At 49.8% G+C, this 17,185-nt stretch overlaps 1 protein-coding gene and 1 long non-coding RNA gene across 2 annotated transcripts in view; one reads left to right on the top strand and one right to left on the bottom strand.

The window, feature by feature from the left end:
* Nucleotides 1–8,566, bottom strand: part of CSK (C-terminal Src kinase) — a 69,466-nt gene extending 60,900 nt beyond the window's left edge. The window contains exon 1 of the mRNA XM_048866977.2: nucleotides 8,026–8,566. The gene's annotated coding sequence lies outside the window, so the exon portion shown is untranslated. The remainder of the gene's footprint in view (nucleotides 1–8,025) is intronic.
* On the top strand, nucleotides 8,530–11,078 carry LOC125643804 (uncharacterized). The gene is made up of 2 exons (XR_007358829.2): nucleotides 8,530–8,659; nucleotides 8,969–11,078. It is a non-coding gene; the product is annotated as an uncharacterized LOC125643804 (long non-coding RNA).
* The last annotated feature ends 6,107 nt before the right edge of the window (nucleotides 11,079–17,185 follow it).

Here is a 17,185-nt window from a genome sequence, read left to right as displayed (position 1 = left end):
ATGGTGTAAGACCAGCACACCGCTGACACCAGGACGCTCCATAGACCAGTCACACCAGCTGCATCAGGAATTTATTGTGCACATCCCAGGCCATCCTTTGCCCTCCCCTACACCTTATCAAGGTTCTTATAGCACACCCACGACTGGGATCTGCACATCTCCACCTTCAATTTTATCTCAAACATTAGCAGCAGCTTTGTTTACATTTCCAGACTTTTCAGAGTTCTCACTGCACAGTCACTATTTATAATTATGTGACATTCATGCAGACAACACAAGCCTCCTTTGGAGCGGTAAAGGTGGCTTTAAGCCACCTTTCTGCCATCTCGATTCTGGGCTGCTGTGCGGGCGCAGCTAGCCCCAGCCTCCCCATAGTTGCCTATGGATTGCATTTCAGCCCAGAGTCCCCAGAGCACTTAGTGCAGTGGGACATCCCCTATGCTGGGGCAGCAGAGAGCTGCTTACATCAGGTCTACGCTGCTCCAATGCTAAGGGAATTCTGCCCTGGCATGCCCTCATATGCCACTGTAGCAGCATGCCAAGGTTGGGGCATGGCCCCAAATCAGCCCCGCCATACACACATCTGGACAACTTGGAGATCACATTGGGGGGTTGGGAGAAGCAGAGGGAAGAGTTAACTGAATTTAGATCACAGCCCGAGACAGTCATTTGCAACACAGGTATTTCTAGATCCTTGGCTATTCCTAGGTGCCCAGGTAGCAGCTGCGGCCAAGAGCACATTTCCCACTTGCATCAAGGTGCAACCTCTTCTCTCCAATGCAGGGACCTTGCCACCATGACCTACGTCTATGCCACCTCAAGATTCGATTGCCGCTAGGTACGCTACATGGGCCTGCATGCTGAGGCCACCCTAACTCTGTGGCAAGCGCACGATGCCACTGCAGCCCTCTCGAGAGACGCTGCATGTCAGGACCACGTTACCGCAGTGCTCCGGGAGCCGCACTGCCTGCCACCGGACATCCATGTGGAACTCAAGGCAGTGGCACTAAGCTATAAACCTCCGAACAATTTGGCACCTGTGAGATCTCCTCTCTCCACATGCCATGCGTCAGAGTGCAACAGACTGAGCCAGAGCGCCAAGCTGGCAGGACATTCCAAGAGTGGATCCTCAATCCACCCCATCCCTCAAGCCTAGTGCTGCCCTTTCTCCAGCATACGCAGCCTCTTCCCCACCTCCCCAGTTCTGAGCTACTTGCCCCAGCACCAAGGGATCTCCCTCGGGTGGCAGTCTGCTAGGTAGGCATTACAATCGCAGCCTCGCCAGGCTTACACCTTGAGAACGGTGTGGCTGGTAGAATTTATGGGGCCTCCCGAGCAAGTGGGCTGCCCTGGTGAAACACCATCAGCGGCTCCTTAACGCATCGCCCTGTTGCCAGGTGAAGGGATAGAGCTGAGGCTATAAGGCCAGGAGCGTTTGGTCTCCATTCAGTGCTGAGTCTCTGCAGCATGGGGCCCAGCCAGCAGCTCAGCAAGCGTCAATTATTTATGAATTTTAAAGGTGAGAAAGGGAGGGAGAGAGAGAGAGTCGGGGTGGGGGAGGGGACCCACAAGACCAGAGCAGAAGCAGAGAAGGATCTTTCCTTACATAACAAAAGAGGAGCAAAGAATCAGTGAAACGGTGGCTGGGGCTTTGCTAACAGACACCCCCGCCCAGCCCCTTCTCGCTTATCCTCTCATCTCATCTCATGCGGTTCTTCCAGCCAGATGGGGGAGGTGACCCAAAAGGTGAAGAGGAGCACAGGGGAAATCCTGCAACAGCAGCCAAGGCTGCAGCAGAGGAGACAGCAATCGCGTTCTCCTCAGTACATCAGCTTGTGCGCTTGGCAGTCGGAGGCTATCAATTCCAAGCCCCACCGCAAGGGCAGTGAGCACGGAGGGGAAAGGGGGGGGGGAGGAGAACGGCGCATTCAGATTTCAAACCCAATTAGCAACTTCGCTGCACACAGAAGGGAATTTGCTCCAACCACAAACGGTGCAGCCTTTACCGAATTCACGGCTCCCCGTTTGTAGAGACCTCCATTCAAGCTGATCCCCTGATTCCAGCGGAGGACAAAGTGCCAGCTTCTTCCATGTCAGGATGGATGGGGAAAGGTGGCATTGCTTCTCGCAGAACTCTGTCCAATCACTGAAATTACAGCTAGATGAATCCTGGGGAATTATCTACAATCTACCCCCTTTGGCTGAAACAAGGTTATACCCTACAATCTTTTGTCCAGCAATCTGTGCTACCTTAAAAGAGAGTCTACTTCTAAGTGTCCCATTTAACAGGAGCTTCCTCCCAGCTCCACTGGGAGACTATTCCACAGCCAGATACATGCCTTGGAACAGCCAGTAGAGATCTGTTAGCCAAAAAACCCACAGGCCAGTGAAGAACATGAAGGGCAGCACTGCCAAGAAGTCCTAGGGTGATAAATCCAGTCCTCCAGCACCATCAGTCACTCCCAACTGCTCGGAAGAGGGAAAGTGCTGGGATTCTTACTCAGGTGCGGTCCATGGACCCTGTTCAGCAGTGGATAAAACAGGAGAGGGCGCCAAGGAGAAGGGAGTGACGCTTACCCAAGCCAGGGGGAGAGAACAGCGGATGCTTTGAACAGAGGAGGCGGAGCTATGCTCTCTCCCATTTACTTAACCCATTACACAGGAACCCATCTATTGTATCAGCCTCTGGCTAATGGGAGTCGGATACATTTGATGTTCCCCCTGCCCAGGGCTCCTGGAATTAAGGAGCTCTCTCTCCCCCTTAGGCTACAGCCTCCTGGCACTTTGAATGGAGGGTTATCTGCTGCTCTATCCCTTGGCTGCTGCGAGGGGAGTGGTTCGCTCCTCTGCTCATCTTCCAGTACCCAATTCTGAGTCCTCCCCCGTCATAAATCGCTTCCGCGCCTGCCTCTGCTGCTGCACACAGGCCTTCCCCATGAATCAGCAATGTGAAATTGACCTGTCGACTCTTGCTTTCACCACCTCTCACAAGGCCCTGAATAGCAAGGGGTAAAACTGACCAGAGTCTTGTCCATTTCAGACTGCCACTGGGCAAAGCTAGTAGCAGCAGCAGATGCAGGAGAGCTGTCTTCCTGAGTCTACAGACAGACAACATCGTATTGTCTCACATTTGGAAGATCCTTCCTAAGAGAAAAACTTTTTTCTTTCAATGAACATTTAAATTGCCGTAGGAAGTGATGGCTAGCCCCCTCTCCCCCCACATCTAGATAATGCATCCTACATAAGTTTGAGTTTGTCCACCCTGAGTTTGTCCATCCATTGAGTTTGTCCACCCTGGAATCAACAGACTTCAGCATCAGAAACTCTTCCTAACAGTCAACCTAAATTTCCCCTTTCTTAAAGAGAGACTTAACTCTTAATAAAAATAAAAACCAACCAAGGAATCACATCCGCTCTGAAAGATTTTATCTACCTCTGTTACAGAAACCGCCTACAATTACCATAACTGAAAGATCAGAGTGAAAAATATGTTTTCCCTTGATCTCGTCAATGGATTGGCTGTGTGCACTTAACAGCACTTTGGGTATATAGCCAGTTTCAATGCTTCTCTCCTATTTAATCAGCTTGGGAGGGCCTTTCACAAACCAACTAGTGTGAGAAGAAACATTTTTAAAAATGTTATTGTAAAACCACAAAAATCTGCACTCAGGGACAGGTGGAGGACCTGAAACATCTGAAATTTGGTTTTAGGTCCTCCTTGTACTGTTCGGATGTTTGCACCAGAGTAACATGACCAGTGTGGATGCCCCTCCACCTTAATCTAGAAGCACACTGGAATAAATTGCACCTGCACAGCCACATTTTTCACTCTGTCTCTACATTAGGGCTTAGCACCAGTTTAACCACACAAACCCAGGGCATAATGCCCTACGCTTCCCTCCATGTACCACTCCAATTCCTCCACCTCGGATATTTGTAGGTGGTCGTCATGTCCCCAGTTCTTTAGGACTGGTTTACACACAGTTTGCGTGCTAGTTTAACAACTTGGATTAACCCTTAGTGTGCGCACTCTTAAATCAGTTTAAAAGCTGAAGTGTCAATGGTTTAGCATAAATTCATTATTTAGTTAAGTGAAAGCGCAAACGGTAGGACACAGACCAACCTTGAGGTTTAGAACTTAAAAAAAACAAACAAACACAAAGCTACAAAAGCCAGGACACAGAACTGAAACTGCACCTTTAACTCACCCTGGGAATTGCAGCTCATACATGATCTCTAGCTCTGCCAAACACTATCCCGATCCGCAATACAACAGAGGCAGATCGCAGCAGGAGTGGCTCTGTTTTATACAGTTAGGTAACCCATCAAGTTCCGAACAGGTTTTTTGTTTAATTTTCCTTTATTTCCAGCTTAACAGTAACCAGGACTCTTGTGTGCTAGGCCAGCAAGTCAACCTCTCAAAGCGGGAGCACAGTATGCCTGACAGTTGACACAGGTTAGAAAAGCATCCACCATCTCCCACTGTTTAAACTACATTTTTCCAGCGAAGCTTCCTACCATCAGCAGAACTGCCCAAGAGTCAGTAACTGTAGAAGCGCTAGCATAGACAAGGCATCCGCTGGAGTTTTACCCACCTACACCTGCTATGACTAGTTCCAGGCAAAATGCTCCTGTAATTAGACAATGGTGGCCAGTTGCAGCCAGGTCTCTGCTAGTGCTCCCAGCACTGCTATAGGTTGGGGGAGCTGAACCAGTGGGAAACTTCTGAGGGAAAGGCCAGAATAGACACTGCCTCCGACCATACACAAAGCATTCTTGTGCAGTGATTGCACAGGGAAGCACGCCCCATGAAATGAATAGGATTCATACGCAGACTCCAATTCAGCCCTGGGGTAAGCGGGTGCCGCTCTGTCCAAGTCAGACACTGAATTAGCAGCCACCAAAGGCCTCTATTCATCTGCAGAATAGGCAGCAATGCAAGCTTCCCCTGTGCAACCCCACCAACATGCCTTCCCGCTGCTTCTTTAGGGGCGTGATCCGGCTCTGTGGCCCATTTGATCTTTCACTGTTTAGGGTCCATCTACTCTGCAATATAAGCCCCTGCTCACATTCAGGCTCAAGCTCAAACCCCCCTTCTGTCTACAGGCATTTCTGTCTGATTCAGGCCTGGGTCTCAGCACCTTGAAGGGGTGGAGGGTTTGAGCTTGAGTCCTGGGGCAGCTTGGGTTCATACTCCATCGTTTTGCAGTGTGAACGCAGCTCAAGCCCAGCCCCCGCACCCCAGACTCAGGTCCTGAGAACCCGCCAACACTATCCCACAATCGCATGGGACAGTGTCCTTTGTCCTTTCTATCCCAAGACTGGCCAATCAACATCCAGGAAAGAGAAGCAACACCCTCCCCCCGCCGTTCAAGTACAGCTGCTCGGTGTTTAACCCAACAATGGGGGCAGCAGTGAGCGATTTTGCACCTGCCCCTCGGAATTGGACTCACGCCATCTAGTCCTTTCTCTCTCTTTCAGCTGCTCAACAATTTTACAGATCAAGTGTCTTCTTTTTTAAATTCAGGGAAAAGAACAGCCAATGGCAAAACCGATCTTAATTATATTCAATTAGTTCCTTCAGCATCCTATCCCGTTACACACTTGAGAGCAATGAACACTTGCAGAAAGGTTCTATAGCACTCAAAGGCTCTGAACAGGTGGGCCACAGATGTACTATACAACCACAGGAGGCCTGTGGTTGTGATCCTGCAGTCGGAGCTGCATGGACACACACATGCATCTGAGTGGGGTCCTGCTGACTTCTGTAGGGTCCCTGATTCCTGTCCTGAGTGGGGTCTGCACAGGTGGAAGGATCCACTCACGTGGATCCAACTGCAGGCCTGGGACCATCGCAAGATGCCTAAGAGACAACAAAGAGACTATTGAATCAAAACAAGTAACCCTGCACTGGGGTCAAAAATCCATATACCAAAGCTCCATCCCAATATAATTTGAATGAGCCAAGAGATAAGCCTTCCACAAACAGAGTTAATGATGGAAAAATGTGACAAGAGGAACATGCTGAATCTAAACACCGGTTCCACTGAGTCTGGTATCCTGCCTGCAGCATACAACATGCTTCTGGGGAGCCCCTCTTGAGGAACACAGCTACAAGTGCAACTGTGTATATGTGTGGAGCAAGGAAAAATTCCTTCCTGACCCCTGAAGTAACCAGTTTATGCCCTGGAGCATGAGATTTGATTCCTGTTCTATTACCAGGCAGAACTCCCAATGATAAATGGCCAGACAACTATCCAGACTGGTTTGAATCCCAACCACGCCATTTGGCTTTTTGATCTCCCACTGACAGCCTCAAATTCCATTGGCCGACTCCACTGTGCGAGGAAACAGTTCCTTTTATGTATTCTCAATTCACTCGGCCATCGCTCTCAGCGCCCCTTGTACCCATTTTGTAATGTGATATTAAAGTTTTCACCGGCCCCTTCATAACCTTAAATACCTCAATCAAGTCTGCCTTCCACTCACCACCAATGCAAGTTAAATAACACTAGATATTTGAAGAAATCTCATCATACCTCGAGTCCCATGAAACCTATGCTCAGAGCATCAGCAAAGGCAGCACTGCTGTGCTCGCCCATCAGGGTGACATACAATAATGGCTGTTAGGGGATTGCTCTGCAATGGGAGAGAGCAATAACACAGACCCGCTGCTTGTCCTACAGACAGACCGCTCAGTTTGCAACAATATGACTCGCTTATTGTTCTGGGGGCAGAGAGGGGGGCGAGAAAAACCCCAAACTCTCCGCATTCAATACCTTTGTTGGTTTCCACCATGTGGCTCCGAAAGGCTAAGACTGGTGAGCACTGTAGCAGTGCTGTCTACAAGGAAACGGACATTAGGTGACAGCAGCAGCCTACCATTCATACTGAGTCAACATGTATTTCAACAGAGCCAGGAGTTCTAGGGCCCTTGATCCTTGGGCTTAGAGAAACCTCAGTGAATGGAATCAAACCAGCCTAGGGGCCCCGGATCCCCAACCACAGCCCTGTGCACATGAATCTTGGGTTAGAATGAGCTCTGCATATGCAACCCCATTCTCTGGGCTCCCAGGCTCACCATAGGAAAGAAGAAACGGTCAGTGTGGGGAGGAGAGAGTCCCCATTGTCTCAGCTGCTGTCATCTCGGGCACTGCCAGAATGGCTGTGAGAACCGAGCGCAGGATTGTCGCCCTGAGCAGCTACAGACAGGGATGGGCCGCCGTGGAAGGGTCAAGGTTTTATCCAGCGAATCTCTCCCTTCCCACCCGTGCAGTTAGAAGCCTCCTAGGGCTGCAGAGGAAACTTGCAGTTTGACCCTCCATTTGTTTGGGAGGGAGGAGTAAACTGATAATCCAACCATTCAAATCCACTTCAGCCACAAGCTGCCAGCCACAACAGATTTCCAAACCCAATGTACTGGGGTAACAAATGGATACATCTTATTCATGCAGAAATCACCTATGCAAACACACCTTGGTCTGATTATGGGAAGAAAGGAGATTTTATTTTGGGAAGGAGGGGAAGAGATCACAGGCCTAGTCCAAATGGGAGAGTGACTGAAGCCCTCCAAAGATCCACATTCAATCTGAAAAGTCATTTCTCTCCCTACCTCCCCATTCCGCAACCGGTGACAAACTGGGTCTAGGTGCCACAGTGGATACTGCCCCAGGCAGATCACTCCAGGAGGCATGGCAAGGAAATCGTCCATCTGTGCCTGCACAGGGGTTACAGGCCTCCTGCAAAGTCCCTGATGGCTCACTATATGGCTGGGCTGGAGTCAGACGACAGGACTACAATCACATCTGAGCATGGGGTGCACCCTGAGTGACAAGAGTTCCCAGGATTATTCAGACCCACCAGAGGAATGGAAGCTGGGGGAAACTATGATCCTGGGGTACATCCACCTAGGTGCAGCCTGGGGGGCTGTGGAACAGAGAGGGGGAGGGTGCAGCCTCGGTCCCTGTAGTAACCACTCCCATCCCTCCCCAAAGTGTGAGAGTGGTGGGGGTCTCGGGTACTCACCTCTCTGCAGGCTCCGAGCTGCCTCCGGCTCCGCTTCCCCGTCGGGAAGCCGGCTTCTCAGCGTGGGGCTCAGCCAGCTGCCGGATATTCCATGCGGCGGGGGGGCTCCCCGGGCGCTGCTGGGCCGGGGACGGAGGTGAGGGGAAGCGGGAGAGGTACAAAGGGGTGGGGTCAGGGTGGGTGTTCGGATCGCAGTGGGGCCGGGGGAAAGAGGGATCGGGGAGAGGGGGTGGGGAAGAGGAAACAATGTAGCAGCGGCCGACAGGAGGATTCCAATTTCGAACGCTGCCGGCTTCCTTGGAACGCGTCGAGCGTTCGATCCCGGAACGCCGCAGCTCTGGGGATTCGGAGAGCGCCGGGAGCAGCGCAGAGGGGCACGGGAAGGAGGCGGTTCAGCCCACTACCGGCCTGGAGGGAGCGGGGAGGCCCTGCGCGATCCCGGGGGAGGGAGGCGGAGCGGTCGGTGCGGGGCTCGCTCTCTCCCCCACCCCGCTCCCTCTCGGACTCAGTTGGACGGGAGCTCGCAGGGCCTGGTGAAAGGAAACGGAGCCCGGTCCCGGATCCGTCCGCCTCGAGCACCGCGCCTGCGCCGCCGGGGCTCGCCCCGCTCCTCGGCGAGGCGTGGGCAAGGACGGTGCGCCGCCTGCTGGGCATCCCGGCGCATTGATTCGGGGTGGTGTGGGGGGGGGGGAAGGGGATCGGGACTGGGACCGGGCGGGAGGGAGAGGCGGGAGATAACTGAGTTAGCAAATAGGGGTGGGCAACAGGTTTGAGACTCCTAACTGGTGGTGGATGGAGTGGTCATGTTTTGTCCTGCAGGCTGCGAAAAACTTGCTCAGTGGCCTGATGCTTGTGCGGGGTATGATGACATGATGCTAAGTCACGTTTGCACCGGGCTTACACGACCCCACATTGACTCTGGACCCGTTTAATATTTCCCCAGGTACATCCAAATCCATCTCGGAGCGTCTGAATGTGCCCGTCGCTGTGGTATGTAGGCACCTTATACACACGTTTTAAACCACATTGGGTCCATCTGAAAGGACTGTATTCTTCGTGGGTGATGCTGCTTCTTGAAGTGTGGTGTTCTCCTTTTGTCTCCACGTGGGAGATCAGCTATTCTACAGCCCTTGTCAGCGACAGGCGTCTTGCCCAGAGGGCGTGTCCTAATGGTGGCTCACACTGATCTTTGGTGGTTGGGAATGCCACAGTCCAACTCCAAGGCCTTCATTCTGGACTCCTTCAACTGCAGCACCTCTGCTGACCACAGCTGTCACATGGGAGCAGCAAGAGACAGGCTCCCCATAACTTTTTTAGGGCTTTGAAGAATAATACTACGTCCTAGAGGCCAATACCGGGAACTGGCAAGGGAGCCAATACGGAGTTCGGAGCGCTGGTGTGATGTGCTTTCCTCAATCTAGTGTGGTCCTGCAAAGCCGACCACGGTTGCTTCTGCCCAGCCTGGATGGTGACAAAGACATGGATCAGAGTGGCTAGGTCTGAGACTGGGAGGAAGAAATGCAGCCTTTTAGCTAACCGAAGGTGGAAACAGGCATTTCTGGCTACACCTGCTATTTGAGCGTCAAGGATTCTTTATTATTATTATAATTTTATTATTATTTATTATTACTGTAGCCGCCGGAATGGGAGCCGCATTGTGCTAAGCTCTCTCCAAAAATAGCAAAACAGAGTCCCAGCTCCAAAGAGCTTAATAAACAGACCAGGGAGGGAAGGGGAGGGTACTAGTAATCTATGAGTACCTTAGCTATCAGTGTTTGTACCACAATGGGGCCAATGTTCTTGACTGGGGATTCTAAGTGCTACTGTAAATACAAATAAATAATAATAGGATATTATTGTGCACCACCTTGGCAATCAGGTCAGTCAGAGAGTAAATACCTACCTCCACATCAGATGTCATAGCTGCTTCTATTTCCTCAAAGAACTTCTCCCTTCCTACCAGTATCATTTCTGTTTTCCCTGCACTGAGCCTGAGCCAGCTCCACTTCTCACCCACAAACTTCCCTCACTCAGGCACTGTGATGTCTGAGAAACATCACTGTCTGCAGCTGATGCACATGCTACAGGGATGGATGTCATCCGTGTATGGTTGGCAGAGGAGCCTATTGGCATTTCCATAGCACCTTTCACCTTCAAAGCACTGTACTAGCATGGACTCATGCATGATCCCTGGGGTTGCCACATCATGTCGTGATAAAGTGTCTCAATGCATTGCACCAGCCTACAATACATTTCAGGGCACTTTAAAAGGTTTCTAAGCCCAACTTCAAGGTCATGGGACGGCCACCTCAAAATCAGGAGAATCCCCTCAACATCAGGACAGTCCAACAGACAACCTTGGCTCTCAACCCCAGAGACCCTCCATAAGAAGCCACAAAATCCAAAGAGATACATACACATTTAATCCAATTTCCCAGAGAGTCAGTTGATTCTGAAAAGAGCAAAGCCTGAAGCTGTCCCATCTTGTGCTGCATGTTCTCATGAGCAACATCGGATCAGGCCAGCTCAGCATTTGGGATGTGAAACTCCCAATAAAAAGCCAAGGTGCTGCACACAGCGGTGCTGGCAATTCAGTCATGGGGAACCCATCCCTTTGATTCAGTACTGAACCAAAGCCCCAGCCTGGTGCTAACGGGCATTGTGCTATGAGAGGCTTCATGTTCTGATGAGATGTAAAGCTGCGCTTTGGACCCCATGTAATCAGTAAGGTCCCACACAGCCCTTTCAAAAATTAGACCTGTTATCCCATTTGTCCTGGCCAAGCTGCGCCTCAGATAAGTACATTGTGACACCCTAAATCATCTACAGATTCAATGCAGGAAAGTAAAGGGATCTGTCGCTTCTTGTCCTAAATTGCAACATACTGTTGCTGTGTGCTATGGAACATGAAATAACATGTGCATTGTTTGCAGATTGGTTTTTAAATTGCTTTGGACACATGCTGGGTTAAAGGCATTGTATATGTATCAAATGATTATTATGTACAGAATTGTTGTGCTGATGTGATCAGAAATAAACATGGTGTGGCTGCAGCCTGGGAGTTTAGATGAAATGGTTAAAGAAAATAACCTAGATTTGTCATAAGGTCAGGTTAAAAATGATGAACCGAGCACTGGAATAAATTGCCTAGGGAAATTGTGACCAGATTTTAAGAGCAGGTTAGACAAACACCTGTTGGGGATGGTCTAGATCAGGGGTTCTGAGCCCCCTTCCCCCAACGTGCTATAAAAACTCCACGGCCCACCTGTGCCACAACAATTGTTCTGCATAGTCAGTAGATTAAAAGCCAGGGCTGGCGTTAGTGGGTAGCAAGCAGGGCAACTGCCCAAGCACAAGGCCACAGGAATCCCCGGCCCCCACGAAACGAAGATGCTCAGGCTTTGGCTTCAGCCCCATGTGGCAGGGGTTGGGCTTGGGCTTTCTGCCCTGAACCCCAGCAACTCTAACACCAGCCCTGCTCTCTGGTTTATTTTTGTGGACCCCTGAAACCTCCTCACAGACCCCCTTGGGGCCTCGGATCCCTGCTTGAGAACCAATGGTCTACTCTAGATAATACTTAGTCCTGCCATGAGTGCCAGGGACTGGTCTAGATGACCTCTCGAGGTCCCTTCCAGTCCTACAATTCTACGATTTACACTGAGGACCCTTTACACTCTGCTTTTGATTTATGTTTGTACAGTGCAAGCACTGTGGAGTCCTGGACCAAGACTGGGGCTCCTACGTGCTACCACAATAATAATAATAATACTGGCAGAATAAAGAATCTAAAGTGGAAGTACATTACAGTTCAGTGAGAATCTGGCCCAACTAGCCCAGTCCTGGGCTCGGATATGAACACACGGTCTTCCAAGGGAGTGACACAGGTTTGTCTTGGGTATATCAGAAGACAGGATTGGGGCTGCAGCCCCTCAAAGCAGTACAAGAACTCACTGTTTGGGGTCTCACCATAGACCACTTGCTGGAAGGTCCACGAACAGCTGGCTAATCACTTGATGCTGGCTTCACCTCTTTGTTTCCAGCTGCTGTGTTGCATTACCAGGAGGACTTGTACATTAACTACCTTCTTAATGTTACATGTTCATCACTGTAGTGGCCACCATTATGTAACCGTGAGTAGGAAAGGAAGTGGTCTGTGCAACTGGGAAGGGGGTGGGGGGATGGGGGTTCGTCCAATTGGGGATGAGCAGGTGTGTGATCTGTGTGCTAGTGAATGGGAAGGGAGGTGTTCGGTTCAGGGCGACACTATGAAACAATTTGACGGCTTCTCCTTTCTGCCTGACGCAGAAATTACTGGGTGAGGTTCCCTGGCCTGCGTTATGCAGTTCAGGCTAGATGATTGTAATGGTCCCTTCTGGCCTCAGAGTCTCTGAGCTATACAACTGTCTGGAAACAAATTGTTTCTGGACTTCCCCGCATCAACTCAGACCCACTCAACAGAACTAGCATTTCAGCTAATCCACGCTGGCGTCATTGGGGCTTCTTGCTCCTTGGGCAAGCAGGAGAGGAGGGAGAGGTGCTGCAAAGTCCAAGGGCTGGGGAAGGGAACACCTCCTGCCACTCAATAGTGACCTCCCCTGGCCAATGAAGACGTTCCATTAATGGACTCTGAGGAAGTTCTATCTGACCCATCACATATAGGAGGATGGAGGTGATGATGACTTGTTTTGTGGGGCTGTTTGACAGTGAGAGGTTCTGATGGCTCCAGACAGGAGGTGGAGACCCTCATCCTATAGCAGTTAGTTTCTAGCTATTATTATTATAGTATTTATTATTAATTATTATTAATTATTATTATTATATCTCTAGTGTGCATTACAGTAGCTCCTGGAGACCCCAATTAGGATCAAATCACTGTGCTAGGTGCCCTACCAACATACAATCATACAATCCCTGCTGCAAAGAGTGGTCAGTATAGAGACAAGGTACAACAGGGTGGTGTAGAATGCAAGGGATGACAACAAAGGTAACAAAATGGAACCATTGTTGGTTGCATATGCTATAAGCTAAGGGACAAATTGTAAAGCCCTGATTCATCCTGCTGAGCAGTTGCTCACTCAAGCAAGCCCACTGAAGTCAGATGATTACTCACATAAGTAAGTGCTCGCCAGTGTGAGTACAGACTCCATAAGCTGGAACTAAGCGTTTAACTAGAAGCTTCATTGGTTTGATTCTTTTAAATAAGCGAACAAGGGATATTGATGAGTCACTAACAATCCAATCCAAGGCCTGCGCCGGCTCCCATTAAAGACAGTGGGAGTCAGATCAGGCCCTGATTAAATAGGCAAACACATTCCAGACTTCCTGGATGTGGCATAATTAGGACACATTGAGGCACCAGTCAGTTGACTCTGTCTCCCAAGATGTATTATCAGGGAGTGGCGAAGGGCAATAGAAATATCAGCAACTGCTGCTCTTCCTGCAACTGGCAACAGCACACAGCAGCCAAAAGAAGAAGTAAAACCAGTACATGAGTCTATATATATGCTTACACATGCATGCGCATACATGGGCGGAATTGTGATTTGGTGATTGGGTGATCAGTTAGTCAGGCTTTCGTCAGTGCTAGAGCAAAGGGAAGCTGAAATAACTCCAGCGGAAATGAAAACTACAAGCTTCTGGTTTTCACTGTGTAACCATTGGCTTCCTCTGTGGCAGGTGTTCACGCCCTTCACAGAAGGAAACAGCCAAAAATGCTGTCTCCGCTGTCACTGAACAAAATGTGTATAAATTGTCCACTCCCTGACACTCCCCCAAAGGCCCCATTCTCCATTTGAATGACCCCTGCATTGTGTGGGTTGTGACAATGTGATTTGGAGGCAGATCACAAAGCAAAAGTGCACCAAGATCATTTAATAGACAAGACAATGGGACTTCCACATCTCCAGCGGGGACAAAGTCTTACACAGGACAGGCACTGTAGAACAGCAGGTGCAGTTAAGCATTACAGGGATTGAAAATGGCACTGATCCGAGGTTTAGGGATTGTTGTATTAAATCCTGGACCATAGCTCAACAGCAGTCTTGGTCCAAGGCAGGGCTGTATAAAGACATAAGCTCTATAACCTGGTATCTAGGGCACCAGCTCCTGGAATCATGTGATAGTCAGAATTTTAGCTTTCATTCCAAATAAGAGGACGTGTCTAGCCATCATGGTTTTGAAGAAAAGCCCAAAAACACCTGAGTATTCAGACAGCCTCAAACAATAGCTCTTAGAAGGGTGAGCTGTCCTGTGCATCTCAGTAGGCTGTTACCTCCCATATTAACTGCTGGGGGCCCCACCAACAGCCCCCCCATCAGAGGACTCTGTGGCAGGAGCTGAGGAGCGCAGCAGGTCCAATCGTCTAAGCAGAGAGAGCCCAATTGCTAGAGTAAGTACTGGGTCTTTCCTACTCCATCCCCTCTCACCTGGCCACTACCACACCTGCCTCACTGGGTGGGGAGGAGACTCTTGATTCTTCCCAGGGCAAAGGGTCCCTGCTGCCAACCTTCCACCTACCAGACTCCTGAGATTTGAAAGAGAAAGCAAAACAGGAGACACTACTGACGAGGATCTTCAGCTTTCTCCTTTCCTCCCTGGGCCTCTCCAGGACCCAGTGCTTCTCCCCTCCCCCTTGATCTGTACACACTATGAACTGGGACAGGAACAATGTGGTGGAACTGACAAGGGTCCAGCTGGATCTTCTCCCCGCCCCGCAGCTTCCCTTAAGGAACCAGGCCAGTCCCGGTTCCATCTCAGGAACAAAAAGAGAGCAAGAGAAGAAACCTGTTAGGTGAAAAGCACAAAGGAAACAACCAGGCAACAAGATATTCAGTCGTCAAAAGCAGCGCAGTCAAAAGCACACCAGCGTCTTCCCTCCCTGAGCTAGCATATGTCACAGACTACCAGCCCAGAGTTGACCTGGCAGTGGCTGCAGAACAGGACAGTCACCCCCACATCACAACATTTTCAACATGAGGGTGAGGGCATAGCACAGCGTGATCCCCACCCTCCTGCAGCCTTCATGCCTCCTCATGCAGGGTGGATCCATTCAAAACCGGTGATGGAACAAGCCCAAAACATGGACAGGTGCAAATAGACATTATGGCCCCCAGGCGTTATAGAGGCCAATAGGGTGGGAACATGGGCTAGATGTGACTCCCCATAGGGCCTGCCACATTTGCAGGGAATGTGATGGCCGGCCTGGATGCTCTGGCTCCTTTGCAGCTTGTGCTTGATCAATCCTAGCGGGGCAACTGGGAACAGTGCCATTCTAGACACCAGATGAGACAGGAAAGGCCATTTGCATTCCAAGTTTTGTTGCTGATCACTTTCAAATGGAACCACAATGGCCCAGGGAAGATAAACTGAGAAAGTGGGGGTGAGAATCTGTAACTGATGTTGCATTCTGTGGCATGATTGAAGTTTCATGGTCCAGATTCTGAGCTGTCAATTATTATTATCATTACGATTTATTATTTGTATTGTGGTAGAACCTCAGAGCCCCAGTCACGGACCAGTACCCCATTGTGCCAGGCAGTATACAGAACAAACAGACAGTCCCTGCCCCAAAGAACTTACAACCTAACTATAAGACAAGCAACAGATGGAGACAGGCAGACAGATGGGGGAGTACAAGGAAACAATGAGACAGTATGATAGGCAGTAGTCTCAGCACATCAGCAGCTTAACCACTGTCAAGTTTCTTGTAGGCACTGGCGTTATGGCAAAGGAGGGATTTGGAGGAAGACAATGCATGACGGGCAGCAGGAGAGAAAGTGATAGAGATGGAGGGGCTGGGGGAGGGATGCCAAGAGAGGGGAGACACACACAAAGTGGCAAGCTAGGGAAATGATCCTTGCAGCAGCATGCTGACTGCTTTTGTCAAGGCCAGAGAACAGGATGTTGCAGGAACTGAGACATGCGATGATAAGCACCTGGATGGGAGTTTTAGCTGTACTGATGGGAAGACCACAAGGTCGTATCTTAGAGATGCTATGCAGAAAAAATCGACAAGATGCAGGCACCTCCTGGTTGTGAGGATTGAGAGAAAGGGCCAAGTTGAGGATGACACCCAGCTTATGGAGGTAAGTGGCAGGCAGGGTGGTGATGTTGTCTGCATTAGTGATTGAGAAAGAAGGAAGAGGGGAGAAGTTGGGGGGAAAGATTCGGAGTTCTGTTTTGGTTGTGTTTGAGCTAAGCTGATGGCTCAACCTCCATGAGAAGTCAGACAGACAGGTTGAGGTTTTTGTTGGGACCAAAGAAGGCAGGTCTGGAGTAAAGAAGTAGATCTGGGAGTTGTCAGCATGGATATAATAGCTGAATGTGTGTTTGCAAATGAGATTACAAGGTGTCGAGATGCCCAGTGGCTGCTCTAATTTACACTAACTTTGACTGACCCTTTATGGATTATTTCACCTGCCCAGGATGGCTGAAATTTTGAGCCCTGCATGCCTACACCCTGCCCTAGCAAGATCCACCCTCCTTCCTTCTCTTGGGCAGAACCTCATCATGCCCCTACACCAGAGAACAGCATAGAACCCTTAGATTGTCTATATGCTGACTTGAGAAATGCCCTGCACTTGGGGGGAGGGGGGGAATTCCACAATGGCAGTTATAGATTTAAAAAGAAGCAGGAATCCTGAAAAGGAACTGGGCAAGAACCATGCTGCAAACACAAATATGTTGCAGCTCATGAGGCCTGGAAACATTTTTTGCAGGCTCAGTAAAAATACTTGCAGGATGTCCGTTGTTCTGGGCACTGGGTTTGGACAAGCAATCAGAAATCAGTTCCTTTACCTCCAGCTCTGTCAACAATGTACAATGAAAAGAACCATCTGGATCATTTTAGACTTAAGAACACATTCACCCACATGCACCAGTCATCACCTGACCAGCTAAAGGCTGGACTTTCCAGGGTGTCTCTGCAGCATCTCTAGCTGGTTATTACATGATTGATAAAGACCTCTGGATAGCTAATGGGTGCTTAGAAATCAGCTCTTCCTCAGAAGGAAATGGGATAGCAGTGCCACCTGAAGTTAAGTTGAGAATTGCAGTCTCTAAGGTGCCACAAGTCCTCCTTTTCTTTTTGCGGATACAGACTAACACCGCTGCTACTCTGAAACCTGATCTTTGCTCTGGTATTCTGCCACCAAGGCTGCAT

This window comes from Caretta caretta, chromosome 10 (assembly GCF_965140235.1).
Source record: "Caretta caretta isolate rCarCar2 chromosome 10, rCarCar1.hap1, whole genome shotgun sequence".
NCBI lineage: Eukaryota > Metazoa > Chordata > Testudines > Cheloniidae > Caretta > Caretta caretta.
This window is presented reverse-complemented; position numbering and strand designations above follow the sequence as displayed.